Genomic DNA, 14,031 nt, shown 5'->3' on the forward strand with positions numbered 1-14,031 from the left:
AAATGTACTTGAACAAGGTTTTCAAAGGATATTAAAGTATCTATGAGAAATAACAATCTTTATTTTGAATGACCATGGACAAAGTTCACCTATATATTATACATGTGTGTGTGTGTGTGTTAGAAAATAAAAATGTGATTAGTTGTAAACTGACCACTAATTATTTTTCATTAAAAAGTTAGTGTCTGAGAAAGAAGTCCTCACTCGCAGCCAGGAGAGTGGCTGCTCAAGTTCCCCCTTACAGAGGAGGGTAGAGGAGGAGGGTAGGATAGAGGCTGAGCCAGTTCTTCAAGCTTCAGTTTTGTCAACCCTGCAGACAAGTGAGGTGTTTGGTTTCTGTATGAAAATTCTGTAATTCTAGGAAGAGAAGGGTAAGGAGTTTTGGTGAATAGGATCAAAATACATTGCATACCGCTCTTAAAGAATTAATATTTTAGAAAAATTATAGTATTTGTCTCATGTTCAAATAAGCTTTAAATATGGATAAGTGAGTTTTCTTAATTATACACATCTGTTAGGATATGAAATATAGGGACACAAAAACAAACAGTGTACATATGTACATATAATGGTTAAAATAGAAATCTTGGAGGTTGTAAAGATGGCTTAGTATTTGAAAGTGAGTACAGCTCTTGCAAGGACCTGAGTTCCGTTCCAACACCCAGGAGAGGCAGCTTGCAACCCCCAGAAACTCCAGCCCTCAGGGATCCAGAGCCCTGTTCTGGACTCCCAGGTCCCTGCAGTCAGAAGTCCATGTTCCCATATATAAACACACAAAGTCACATATGCTTTAAAGTGAAGTAACTCTTAAAATACGTTTCTATACACACATACATATTACACACACATGAATAGAAAGTCTTAACTGACAGCCCACATCAAATTTGCAGGCCCTGTAATGTTTAGTACAGGGAAAAGCTATTTGTCCAGAGCTCTAAGGGACAGGCCCACTTAGAGTCATGCAGAGAGCAATTCCATTGTAGACTATACATAAGTGTATTTACATGCTGGGAGAGTACATGTTTGTACTCTGACGTGAGTTTATGTTAATCTTATTTAGTCAAAGCAAGTTCTAGGAAATTGGGGCTGTAGAAAAATAAGCATTTCTTTCTTAAGTGGTTTATAATCCTCAAAGTTTGGAAACACTTTAATTACTCTAAAATTGTTGTGATTTGTTTGCTGTGACCTCTAAAAGACATGTAGTAAGTATTACAGTCCCTGCCTTCAAGAAGCTCAGCGTGGGAGACAGTTGGGACCATAGCAAATTCAGTCAGAGCGATGAATTCTGAAAAGTGCAGATTTGAAAGACTGCTACTGGAAAGCAAGCTGTAGTGGTAGCAGAGAGTGGTTAAGAGGCTCCTCAGAGTGCGCACGCGCTGCTTGCATGCAGGTAGCCCTTGCTTCCTTGCCTGCCTCCCTCTGCCGAGCATCCCTCTCAGTCCCACCTCTCAGATGCTGGCAGACACAGGCTGTGGGCTGTCTGGCTGTCCTCAGCCTAGAACTCTCTGAATTATCTATATGGAATAGAATTACCCGAGGTGTGAGAATGAAAGGTACACTGTATCTTATAAGATAAAATATGTCTTTAAAAAGAATTATTGATCTCTGTGTGAGAGACAGGCTGAAGAGGGAAAGTGCTCCCAGAAAACTTTGTTTAGGTATTCGCTGAGCTGTTAATCAAAGGCTCCGATAAGGAAAAAATAAATAAGCTGACTTTTTTTTTAAAGTTAAAACTATATCAAGGAATTTTTTAAAATGGAATTCTAATTTTAACATTTCAGATAAAATTACAGATTACAGTTCATGTAAATGCTTTATGGTACATTGAGCAAGCTTTTCTTACTTCAAAATTGCTTCAAAAATTAGAGGGATTTCATATTAGTAAGTTACCCGCACTCCTGAAAGCTCCAGAACAAAAAATCGAAATAATGCCCAAAAGGAGTAGATGACAAGAAATAATGAAACTCATGGATGAATCAGTAATATAGACACAACAACAAGATCAATAATCAATGGAACAGAGTTGATTGTTTGAGAAAGTCATTAACACTGACAAACCTTTAGCCAACTTGACTAAAAGATGGAGAAGGTCCTCATGAGCAGAGTTAGAGGTGGAAAGCGGACATAACAGCAGACACTTCGGGGACCCAGACAGCCACAGACCTGAGCTGGGAAATTCCATTCTTCTGTGGACTGAGGAAACGCCACTGCTACCAATTTGTGTTTACACAAGCGCCTAAGTGTTTCCTATGTATCTTCTTCTGCTCACAGCCACTCTATAGCAGTCACCCAGGAGTCACACCGAATAAAATAATCTCACTCCTCCAAGAGCTTAGCCCTCTATCATCCAGTGAACTAACAGTGAGTCTGAGAAGCCCGGGCCCTGGCCAGGCGGCCTGCAGGAGACCCAGGACATCGTGCTCACTATTCAGACACAGGTTTGGGAGGCCAAGTTGTCTTTGTCCAGGATCTTGGAGAGGCAGCACTTAGAGCTACTTCTCTGCCAGCTGCTCACAGCCGCTTTACTTTGGCAGGTTTTTCTAAATAGTAACTGGAATATGTAACTGCCATTTGGGAAAGTGTGGCTTCTGAAACTGAGGTGTCAAGCAAGACATCTCAATTCTTGATCGTCAGTGAGCTCACATTTTCTTTGCTCTTAAATAGATTTGTGCTTGTCATTTATTAGGGTTTTTTTTTTAAGCACACATTCTAGTGTGATGTGGTATTTGATCTCTAGTGAAATCAGCAGGCTCCCGGGAGAGAAATTTTATTCTGTTATTTGGTTTAAGTCTGGGTCCCATTCAGTCACCTCCGTAAGTCTTTTCTATAAATTATGACCCCAGACATGGTGGGCCATACCTAGTTCCACGTACTCCAAAGGCAGGGGCAGGAAGAATGCCCCAGCCCACAACTTTAAGACCAGGCTGGACCACATAGCTACACCCTAATGTGGATTATTTAAATAGATTACTTAGTAGTCTATTCACTCTTATGAGTAGATGAGGGCAAAAATATCAAAATTTTTCACTGCTGGCAGGGCAGTGTTTGTATCATCTTTCCAAGTTATTGTTCAAAGAGAATATTTTACGTATTGTGTATTTTTTATTCATATCATTTCTCTAAATTAAATGTAATTCAGATTAAATAGATAGGTCAAGCAAGATAAAGTAACTTTGTTCATTTAATCTTCGTATCTTTTTAATTATAAACTTGAGTTTGTATTACATCTAAGCTGGAAACATGATGATTCTTGTGTCTCAAAGGAAAAATACATTTTGGCAAAAATTAGGAAATAGAATGACTCAATAAACACAGCTGATGTTTAAAAGGGGGTTTCCATTGTAAGGAAAGCAAATTAAGCTTCAAAGACTTCCCTCAGCCATCAGAGTTGGCACAGTCTTCCTAGTGCTACTTAACGAACTTGAAACTGTTAATTGAAAAAGAGTGTCTATTGAATTCTGATTTCAGACTTTTCAAAATTCCAAAATTTCAATTCAGTGGTGAGATAAATGAGAAAAATTAGTTAATTGTCATAGATCAAAGATAATCTCCAGAATGAACTGATTTTTTTTTCTGTAAGCAGATATCTTTAATTGTACTTTAGTGTGTTAAAAGAATCAAATGCTTTTAATGTATGGATTTTGAAAGACTTTTTTTTTAAATACTTCTCTGAATTCAGCACCTTCATCATGGTGACAAAGACTTGGTCTTTGGTGTCTTTGATCTGATTCCTAATTTCCCTTTGCCTGGGCAGCTGGCATCCTCGCTCTAGCTAGAAGCACCTGAATTTCTCACTTCAGAGCATTGTTTGGGTCATAAAAATACTCTTGCCTTTGAAATATGCAAAATGTCTTGAGATTAAATAGCATGAGGCTATTCGAGACTTCCCCATCCTCATTTGAAATCATTGTAGACAAATAATGGAGAAAACCTTACTTAAGACCTGGCTCGGTGAGCTGTTACGGAGAGAAAGGGTGTGAAGGACAGTGAACACGGTGTGGAGAAGCACTCGGAGGGCACGGTGAGGGGAGCCACGGACTGTTGAGACTTTAGCTTTCTCTCCAAGTGCCAACTTGAGGTCATCTTTGGGATGTGGTATTAAGATCAAAACAGACATAAAAACTGAGGTAGCATGTCAAGATCTGTTATGAGTACACGGGTTGGCAGGATCACGCTTTGCCCCTCAGATGACCACCCAACAAAACACTCTTTGCAAGCATCTCTTGGGTTTGCTGTCTTCAGAAACAACGCAAGAAGCGTGAAGAAGAATACAAGGTGTTTCTTGTAACCCAACTCTGTTCCCTCTTAAGAAAGTGTCTTTCTATAATAGGTAGCATCAAAACAGGAGAAAGGCATTTTGTTATTAAAGATTTTGTTACATTTGTTGGCTAATAGAGGCCGTGCTATGTAGAAGAGACCGTTTCAGATTAGGGATTAATCCTGCCTTTATTGCTCAGTAAGTCACTAAACTATTTTACCTTCTAATCAGTTTGCAGTTAGCCAAACAGTATGATGGTGCTGCTTGCTGAGATGAAAATCTAAAGCTCCCTAGCCTGCAATGTGGTGGTGTGGGCAAGGGAGAGATGCCTCCCCTTTGCTGGCCACAGCACTCAGGAGAGCTTGCCCTGCACCTGTCCTGGGCAGCAGAATAGAGCTGCCCTAGTGGTGTGGGTGCAGGTGGGCCAGCCTGAGGGTATGAGAGCGGGAGAGCTGGCCCTGCCTACCCATTGTTGGCTTTGGCAGGAGAGCTGGCCCTGCCTGCCCATTGTTGGCTTTGGCATTGGGTGATAGTCCAGGCAGTGCTGGAGAGCTGGCTCTGGTTGTGTGGGTGTGGAAGAACTGGTGAGCTGACCAGCCTCGATACCACCCAAGCCCAGATCCAGGGCTTTGAGTTGGCCCCATGCCATTATCTACCCCATCTATGCACTGCGTGAAGAAACTGGTCCTGCACCTCCAAAGCCGCAGGATCTCCATGACTCAGAGCAACAAGATATCAGAGAGGAGGCTGGTAGGGATCCAGTATTGATAGTGTAGCAGAAGCCAGAGGCCTCGAACCAGACCAGTGACTCACTGCAATAAACATTTGCAAGGAAAGATATGAGGACAAAAGGATGTACTGTCGGATAGTGCAGTTTCTTTGGTTTTAGTTTTGGTTTTGGGGGGCGAGTTGCAAGGGTGGAGAGCAGATATCAGTGGACAGAGAGATGAGTGGGGTTGGGTGCATGATGAGAAATTCACACACAATCAATAAAAGGATAAATAATAATAAATGTTGCAATTATTAAAAAAAAAAAACTAAAAATCTGGGGTGACTTGGTAGCTGACCGTGCGTGTCTGGTGCGGTTGGCGTGCTTGGGGCCCTGGGTTTGAGTCTCCTTTAATTATTAAAATAATTAGATTTTGGAGCTTACCCTCAGAGAATCAGCAGGTTTTGTTGTTGATAGAAAAAGACAAGAAATATTTAAATATTCAGTGATTTTTGAACTGAGGTGTTTTTTTTTTTTTTTAAGTTAGTGCATACTAAAAGAGAAGAGCTTTAAATTTGAGGAGCAGGGACAGCCTGTGAAGACGTTCATACAGTTAGTAGAGGCTAGCAAGCCTGGTTTTCTTGCTGCTCAATGATGATTCTAGAGATCTGTTATGGTAGCATGCAAGGTGAAATCAATTATAAAATGATTGATAAAATGTAGGGAGTACTGTTTTAATTTTTTAGCATTAATACAACAATAGTAGCTCATAAATAATTAGCAGTATTTTTTAAGTTATAAAAATGAGGTCAGGATGAATAAATGCATGTGTTAGACAGCTGGTCATGCCATCTCATCTAATTAAATGAATTTAATTAGATTAGATTCTGTCATCTCTCAAGTCCAGCAGAGATGAAGAATCCCTTCCGAAGCTGCTGTCCACACCGTTCTTTTCCTGTTTCTGATCAGCAGTCAGCACGAGAGAACTGAGAATGACGGATTTCGTACTCGGAGTTCTCTGGTCATGCTTGGATATTTGTTGCTTGGATTGTCCTTCAATGGGTCATAGTTTGTATTTCCTTCCCCAAATCCTGAGACTTCACTTGTTAGGTTTTCCTTTGTATTTGGAATCTCTAAAACTTGAGTTTGAGCTGTTGTACATTAAGAGTGTGAGTTACTGTTTCACTTCCCAGGAGAACATTTAAGTAAGTAACCAGCGATTGATGTTAATCTACTAGTTAAGTATTCAGATTTAGCCTCCATTTATTATAGTAATTAATTTTAATAATGGTATTATAATTCATTAATTATTTTAACTCTGCTGATAATTTGTAATATATTGTATATGTCATTTCTTAGTTTTTAATAACATTTTTCCAACCTATGCATGGTAATCCCCATGATTATTAAATTCATCCCAGTGTTTCCAGAGGATAGATCATGAATGCAAACCTTTCTTATCTAATCAGCAGATTCAAATGAGTGGTGGGTCTGCCCATTGTTTCCTAGCCGATTATGTTCTAAGAAAAGTCATTTTATTCAATATTTTAAGGTACATATGGTTTCAGCCTTACAACTTTAAACCTCCCCCCATCTGTTCAAAGTAGGAAATTTACTCTAAATTCTTATCTCTTAGCCACTTCTTTGTATGGTAGTGTTTCTTCTCTTCAAAAACCTTCAAAGTATATTGCAGCATTTGCCCAGTGGTATACAACCAGTGAAAAATAAAAGCATATAACTGAAAACTTTAAGCTGTAGGAAAACTTTAAATAAGATCTGATGACTAATGAATATGAAAACTTTGTAACCCTACATAACCAAAGTGTGAATTCAATTTTTTATAAGTATACATAATTGCAATATTTATTTTTATCACATATCATCTTAGAATTCTGCTTGAAATTCTCTGCCAAGACAGAGAAAAAAGACTAGAAAACTAAATACTAGTGACTCCCAGCTGGAGGTGAATTATCTTGCCCCAGGACATTTAAAGATACCTGGAGATTTGGGGGATGCTATATCAGCATCAGGGATAGACGTGCAGGACACTATGAAACATTCCGCAAAGCATGACAGCATCCCTGCCACTCCAAATAGCTAACCTACCTGAATTGTCCACAGTGCTCTCGCTGAGGACACTGGTGACACACAGAGTTAGAAACCATGCTCATCTCTGGTGAGGGTTCCAAAACAGTAGGCTATGTGAGGAGTAGTGAATTCACACTTGATGATATTCTGATACCTACCATGTGTAAAGCCTTCTAGTTGGTGTGTTAATCAGTTCTTGATTTGTCCTGTTTATACTCTGGAGATTTGTGGAACTATCAGACTATAACATCTTGAATGGGAAGTTCAAATGTAAAATTGGAAGGCTAGGGCAGGTATAACAGAGCTACTACATATGTGACAGAAGTAAATATAACAACCAATCTGACAGGAGATGTTCTGTCTCACAGTTGTGTAGTGGGACACTGATTGCCATGACAACGTTGCTGTGAGTGGGTGTGGGGTCCTCAGAGCTTCTGTGACTCACTGCCAGTCTTCCTGGGAAGGCTTTAGATTCACCTTTGACACCGCCAGCCTTTCTGTTGTTAACCTTCCGCAGAGCTCTCTGGTTCTGTGTTCTGCCTCACAGCTGATGGGTTGCCCGGTTCTCTCTGATAACTTCTCATCGTTCTGTGCCGTGGGTGGGTGCATTGCATCCTGCTAAGACTTCCAGAGTTTCTGTTCGGAGGTTTCCTGTCTTCGGTTGCTTTTATTCGCTTCTGTGTTTTTCTTCATGCCAATGGCTTTTCTTTATTTGTTGTAAATTTCTAAAGATGAAGGACTAGTTGTATGACTTACCTATTCTAATGTGTGGACAGCTGTAATCTCACTCATTCATTTGCCCACGCATACTTATTAAAACTTTACATTTGTGGCTAGGACAAACAATGTGCAGTTTATATTTAGGATAAACAAGAAAACTATGTCAGGACACTTGCCAAAGTGAGAACAGCTGGCTGGGGCTGCACGCTAGCAGCCTTCGCTCTTCCAGTGTTACTTTTGGAGACTGCTTCTGCTTCTCCTGGCTGCCCCCAGGAGAAGTGCTGGGCAAACCCCTGTTATTTAGGGCTTTCAGCCTACTTGGCTTTTTTTCTAACCTTCGAATCTTTATTTATCCCAGGGTTCTTTCAGTTTGACTTCGACCAGATGTGCTGGTTACAGGTTCATAGCTTTTATCATAGCAAAGATGACATCCACATGAACGACCTCACACACTCCAAAGGAAAGTCTGTCCCTACATGTTCCTAGACATTTTCCATTGTATGAAAGTTTAACATTTCTAATATATTCTTTTCAAGCTTACCAGTGGCCCTCGCAGCTGCTAATGCCAGTGGCCAGTTCTTCTCCTTATCTTCCTTGACCGATCACCAGCTTTGAATACATCTGGTTACTTCCTAATGCGTGGTTTCCTGGACACCACACTCTGTTGGGTTTTTTCTTATCTTGCGAGTCAGTCCTCTTTCTTTCCTTATGCTAGATGCTTCCTGGTCCCTGACAGGCTTAAATAGACTGTTCCCCCACAGCTCTGCTCTTTCTTCCCCTGCATATGCCAGCATCTTTGGTACTCAGGTAGCAGTGACTGTCTGATGTCTTAGACTTATCCTAGTCATCTTTCCTGAGCTCCAGTTGTGCGCAGTCCATTATTGTAGCCCCTGAGCCTCATGTGAATGTTGAGTACATGAAATATCACTCGTGTGACTTAGGAACTCAAACCTTAATTTTAACACTGTGCATGGCCTGTGGGTACTGTATAGACTTCAGTTCTCTTCTGTCTACTTCTACTCAAGTCTATATCTGATCCCAAGAAAATCATTTGGTAAAGGATTGTTGCTTTAATTGGATGTGAGTAATGCTCTTAATTACAAACTTCCTTAGTTAAGAGTTTAGGATCTTTTATCAACATGACTCTGACACTATTACTAAAAGAAAGCGTTTGTAAATTCTACACTCCGGAGGCAGAGGCAGGAGGATCCGGAGCTAAAGATCAGGAGGGAGTTTGAGGCTAGCTTGGCCAGCAACTTTCACAGAAATTGTGTTTATCTCCTACTTCTATCAGTTAGGTCAGAGCATGAGAGTCTAGTAGCAGTTAGCAGAGAGAATTTAGTCTGTACATAAGCTATGGCCTTGAGTGGTCTTTTTTATATTAGAGATGAAAAGTAATATTTACTTTTCAAATAAAAATATGTAAAGTTCTCTAATTTTCCACTACATTTTAGAAAGGGAAACAAAGCCCTGTGTTCAATGACGCACACTTCAGGAATCTCGTCTGAATTCTTCCTCAAATGATCCATGGGTATTATTTCAAAAGAGAGCTTTGTAGGTGTACTGACTAAAACTGTTAGGCGGCAAAACCTCTTCCGTTCCATCAGCTGAAGCGGAGGACTGAATAATCAATCAGGCCAAAGTGCTCCGTGCCTGTGAGTTAGCACTGTGCCTCCAGGGAGGAAGAGAGGGGACTTTGGTTCACTCAAGGCGGGGTGAGAGGAGCAAGGAGAGGAGGCTCTGGTAAAATGGCTGAGTCATGTTGACATGAGAACAAGACTTTCACTGTCTTAATAGGCTTTCTTCAACCATTGATTGCATTTTACCATCTTTATAGTTTTCAAATGAAGTTGACAACTTCGCATATTTTCACATAATAAGGCATATAAATTAATATTAGAATTCATTTCAAAGTACTCAAATTTAGGACAAGTTGTTCTTTACTTTCTTTTCTGATAATAAACTTACTGCGTGTTTTTTTAAAGAAAATGAGTACAGCCTTGTCCTCAGGCCACTCGTTCACTGCTCGCAGCTCCCATGATGCTTTGCGGTGAGAGCCTCCCCTCCCCTCCCCCCTCCCAGCCTTGTGCAGCCGGCACTGCTAGCATTTCCCACCAGTGTTTGTAGCAACCATTCTGATTCTACAAATGGGAAGGTTTTTTTTTTAAGTATTTTATTTGCTACCTGACTTAGAGTGGGTGCATCTGTAACTAAAGTAGTGAGTGTCTATGATATCATAAAAGTTACTGGTAGTGTTTTCATAAATAATAATTCCTCTTTCCTTTATAAATTCCTGTGACTCAGGGTAATTCTTCATTAGATCTATTACAGGATAAAGCCTGGTTTTAAGCATCTTAAGTTGTATCTACCGGCTGGAGAGATGGCTCAGTGGTTAAGACTGCTCTTCCAAAGGCCCTGAGTTCAAATCCCAGCAACCACATGGTGGCTCACAACCATCTATAATGATAACTGAATCTCTTCTGGAGTGTCTGAAGACAGCTACAGTGTACTTACATATAATAAATAAATAAATCTTAAAAAAAAAAGTTGTATCTACTACGAGCTTTGGGAGGAAGAGAGCTGCCTACATTTTCTCATTTACTCTCCTCAGGCTGAAGAGAGTATCTGTACTGGAATAGTCCCAGGGCTTCCCTGAGAGAACTTAAGAGCTTTTGCATTTTGTGGTTTAGTCAGTTTGGGGTGAGTAGTGAGTGTCTATGATATCATAAAAGTTACTGGTAGTGTTTTCTGAAAATGAATATCCATCACTTATTGAAAGTCGTCAGCTAAAAATGGAGATGAGATTTAGGAGTCTGGCCTTCTGGGAAGGAGAGACCTCAAGATCAAGAAAGTGTAGAGTTGTATTTTCCAGAATTTTGGTGCATTTTCAGGAAGCTTTTTCCTTGAATGAAAACTGAATGAAATGTAAAGAATCACTCTTTATGTTGTTCTTAGTCAGCACCTTGCCTGCCCATCTCAGAGCCAGGGTGATGACACATTCAGAAACTGACAAGGGAGTGCATGAGGTGACTGTCAGCATTTTACAGTCATGTCAGAGGCTCTGTGTTAGGAGTGTCCAGCGAGTGGGCTATGTGCTCATTGCAATGCACTTCTTTCTCTCTGAAAACACTGTCATAAGAAGGAAACCTAAGAATGACTTTTGAACAGTTCTTACCTTTTTTGAAAGTAGTTTCAAAAGCACTATATTTTTGGCAGAAATACTCTAATGAAAACTGTTCCTTGGTTTAGAAAATAATTACTTTTCTTAGATCTAAAAATTAGTCCAGGCAAATACCTAGGCTGTGCTAATGGAGGGGGCTGTTCTATGGAGAGGCTCAGCCCAACTCATGGCCAAGTGACCATGACGGTCTGCCCCCAGACTCTCCCAGCCTAGAAGAATCCAGCAGGCACAGAAGTCATGGTCGTGCAACAGCAGGGAGCTTAACAGGAGCTGGCATGGAACATTGTGGGGACAGGAAGAGAAGAGAGCTGGTTATTATATGACGTTTCCTAAATGATCCTAGCTGCTTCATGGTGCTGTTTAGAAATCTGGGTGGTGTGTACATTCCAGAGAACTATTGTCTGTCCGAGGGGTTTCTAAACAGTAGGTGGGACACGAGAGTCTGCATTCTGTTGCTGACCTTTTACAAAGCCAATGTCTCACAAATCCTGGGTGCCTCCAGTTGCTGTTCTCCTTTTAAAAACATAGCTGCTAACAGTTCTGTAGCCCAGATCTGATCCCCAGACAGCTCTGCTGCACCTGTACAGGGAGAAGGACTAGGGTAGTCTTTAAAACTGACTGTGCTTCAGAGTAAGTACGTGCAATTCATGTTGAAATATAGATGTGAAATAGGTATGCTTGTATCTGTGCTTATTTTGTATATCTGCCCTTCTTTTGCAGGAGACTAAGTTCTCCGTACTTATGGCTATTGAACTTGAGAAAATATCTGTCTGTCTATCTATCTATCTATCTATCTATCTATCTATCTATCTATCTATTTTTCCTATTAATAGTCCCTGAGCTTTCTTCTTTCAGGGGGTACCTTATTTTCTTTCTCCTACTTTTGGTGGTAACATGAAGTTTGATATCATCTGAGTCTTTAATATGTATTTTGAAGTAAATATTTAAAGAATTGAAAGTAAACAGCTTAAGAACAAATGGCAAAGGCAATTATAAGAATTATAACTTAACTTTTTTATTAAAAACAATTTTCATACAGAATATTTTGATCCCATTTAGTATATTTTGATCTGTTTCTCCTCCCCCATCTCCTTGCACCTCCACACTCATCCAAGTCCATGTCTTCTTTCTCTTTCTTTAGAAAACAAACAGGCCAATTTTAAAAAAAAGAATTATAATAAAACAAAGTAAACAGACTGATGGAGGAAAGGAAAAATACAAGACGCACATACACACGTGCACACATAAAACCCATAAAAGCATCAAATCTGAACCATAATAAATAAAACAAGAGACAAGTAAATTTAAAAAAACAAATAAAAGCTTTATGCAATAAAGTATCTCCAGAATCCCACTGAGTCCTGTGTTGGCCATCTACTGCTCGGCACGGGGCCTCCCTTACCTGTGTCTGTATACCCACTGAGACTCCATTGGAGAAAAGTAGTTTGTCCTAAGCTAGCACTTACCAGTTGTAGACAGCTTCTGTGTTAGGGATGGGGGCTGTGTCTACTGCTCTTCGCAGCACTGGGGCCCATCTAGCTTGAACCTGTTGCAGGCCTGTGCCTGCTACCATAGTCTCTGTGAGTCCATGTGTCCATCAGTCCTGTCTGGAAGATACTGTCTCCTCAACATTCCTCTCTGGTTCTGAGTCTTGCGGCCTCCTTGCCTGTATCCCTGAGGGGAGGAGTCTGATGGCATTTAGAGCTGAAGGTTCCAAACCTCTCACTGCGCACTGCCCAGCCATGGCTCTCTTTGTTGGTTCCTGTCTCCTGCAGGACGACGCCTCTCTAATGGTGGCTGAGTGAAGCACAGATCTGGTCCCCAGACAGCTCTGCTGTACCTTTACAGGGAGAAGGACTAGGAGAGTCTTTAAAACTGACTTCTCTTTAAATCGAGGTATAGGAAATTTCTAAATCTTGATTATGCCTAGAATTTTAATTTATAATTTCCCTTTAGAAATGAAAGCATGTCTGGAGAGATGGCTCAGTGCTTAAGAGCACTGACTGCTCTTCCAGAGGTCCTGAGTTCAATTCCTAGCAACCACAGGGTAGCTCACAACCATATGTAATGGGATCTGATGCCCTCTTCTGATGTGTTTGTAGACAGCTACCATGTACTCATATACATAAAATAAATAAATATATTTTTTGAAAAAGAAATAAATGAAATCATATCATTATTTGTAGACAATGTAGCTGCATTCCCACCTTCCAACACTGTCGGTATCTTACCAAGCCAGTAAGTGAACTTTTTCTTCAGTAACTCTTTTCTTGATTAGACTTGGCCTTTGTTTTGTTTTAATTATAAAGATAGTTTATCCCCATACTTTCGGGATCTGAAATGTGAACTCATATATTAAGTAAGAACCCAGAAGTGCTTTTGTCTGTGGCACCAGACCCAGCTAATAACTAGATCTAAAAAGCAGATGGTGCTCTTCTGTGAGTGCTGTAGCTAATCCTGTGCAGATAAATGTTCTGTGTGTGTCGGTGGGAAAGACACTGAATAAAAACTAAGCAGAGACTAAGTGACAAGTGATGAGGAGAAGATGGATAGCGAGGAAAGGTTGACCTGGACTCAGTTCTCAGAGGCTAGGACAAAGCACAGTAACAGAGCGGGCGGTGGGCAGGAGAGTGCAGCTGCTCCCTTGTGGTATCCAGGAAGCAGAAAGACCTTAACCCCTATTACCGCCTTCCCACATACACCACTGGTAAACACTGGACCCTGCTTCTCAGCCATCACTCAAGCTTTCAGTACATGGTGTGTGCAGACAAACTTAAGGTCCAAACCAGAGTGGGAGGCGTAGAGTCACTTGCAAAGTAAGGTTGCTCACTATTGATTGATTGATGATTGATTGATTGATTGATTTTCGAGACAGGGTTTCTCTGTATAGCCCTGGCTGTCCTGGAACTAACTTTGTAGACCAGGCTGGCCTCGAACTCAGAAATCCACCTGCCTCTGCCTCCCAAGTGCTGGGATTTAAGGCGTGCGCCACTACGCCCAGCTTATTTATTTTTAACTGTATAATTGAATGTGTTTGTGTGCATGGTTGGTGTGGGGTGCATGTGTGGAAGTCAG

General features: G+C 40.7%; 1 protein-coding gene across 6 annotated transcripts in view; it reads left to right on the plus strand.

Moving 5' to 3' along the window:
- Positions 1–14,031, plus strand: part of Ahi1 (Abelson helper integration site 1) — a 128,198-nt gene that overhangs the window by 66,308 nt on the left and 47,859 nt on the right. The window lies entirely within an intron of this gene.

This window comes from Mus musculus, chromosome 10, assembly GCF_000001635.26.
Source record: "Mus musculus strain C57BL/6J chromosome 10, GRCm38.p6 C57BL/6J".
In the NCBI taxonomy this organism is placed as follows: Eukaryota; Metazoa; Chordata; class Mammalia; order Rodentia; family Muridae; genus Mus; species Mus musculus.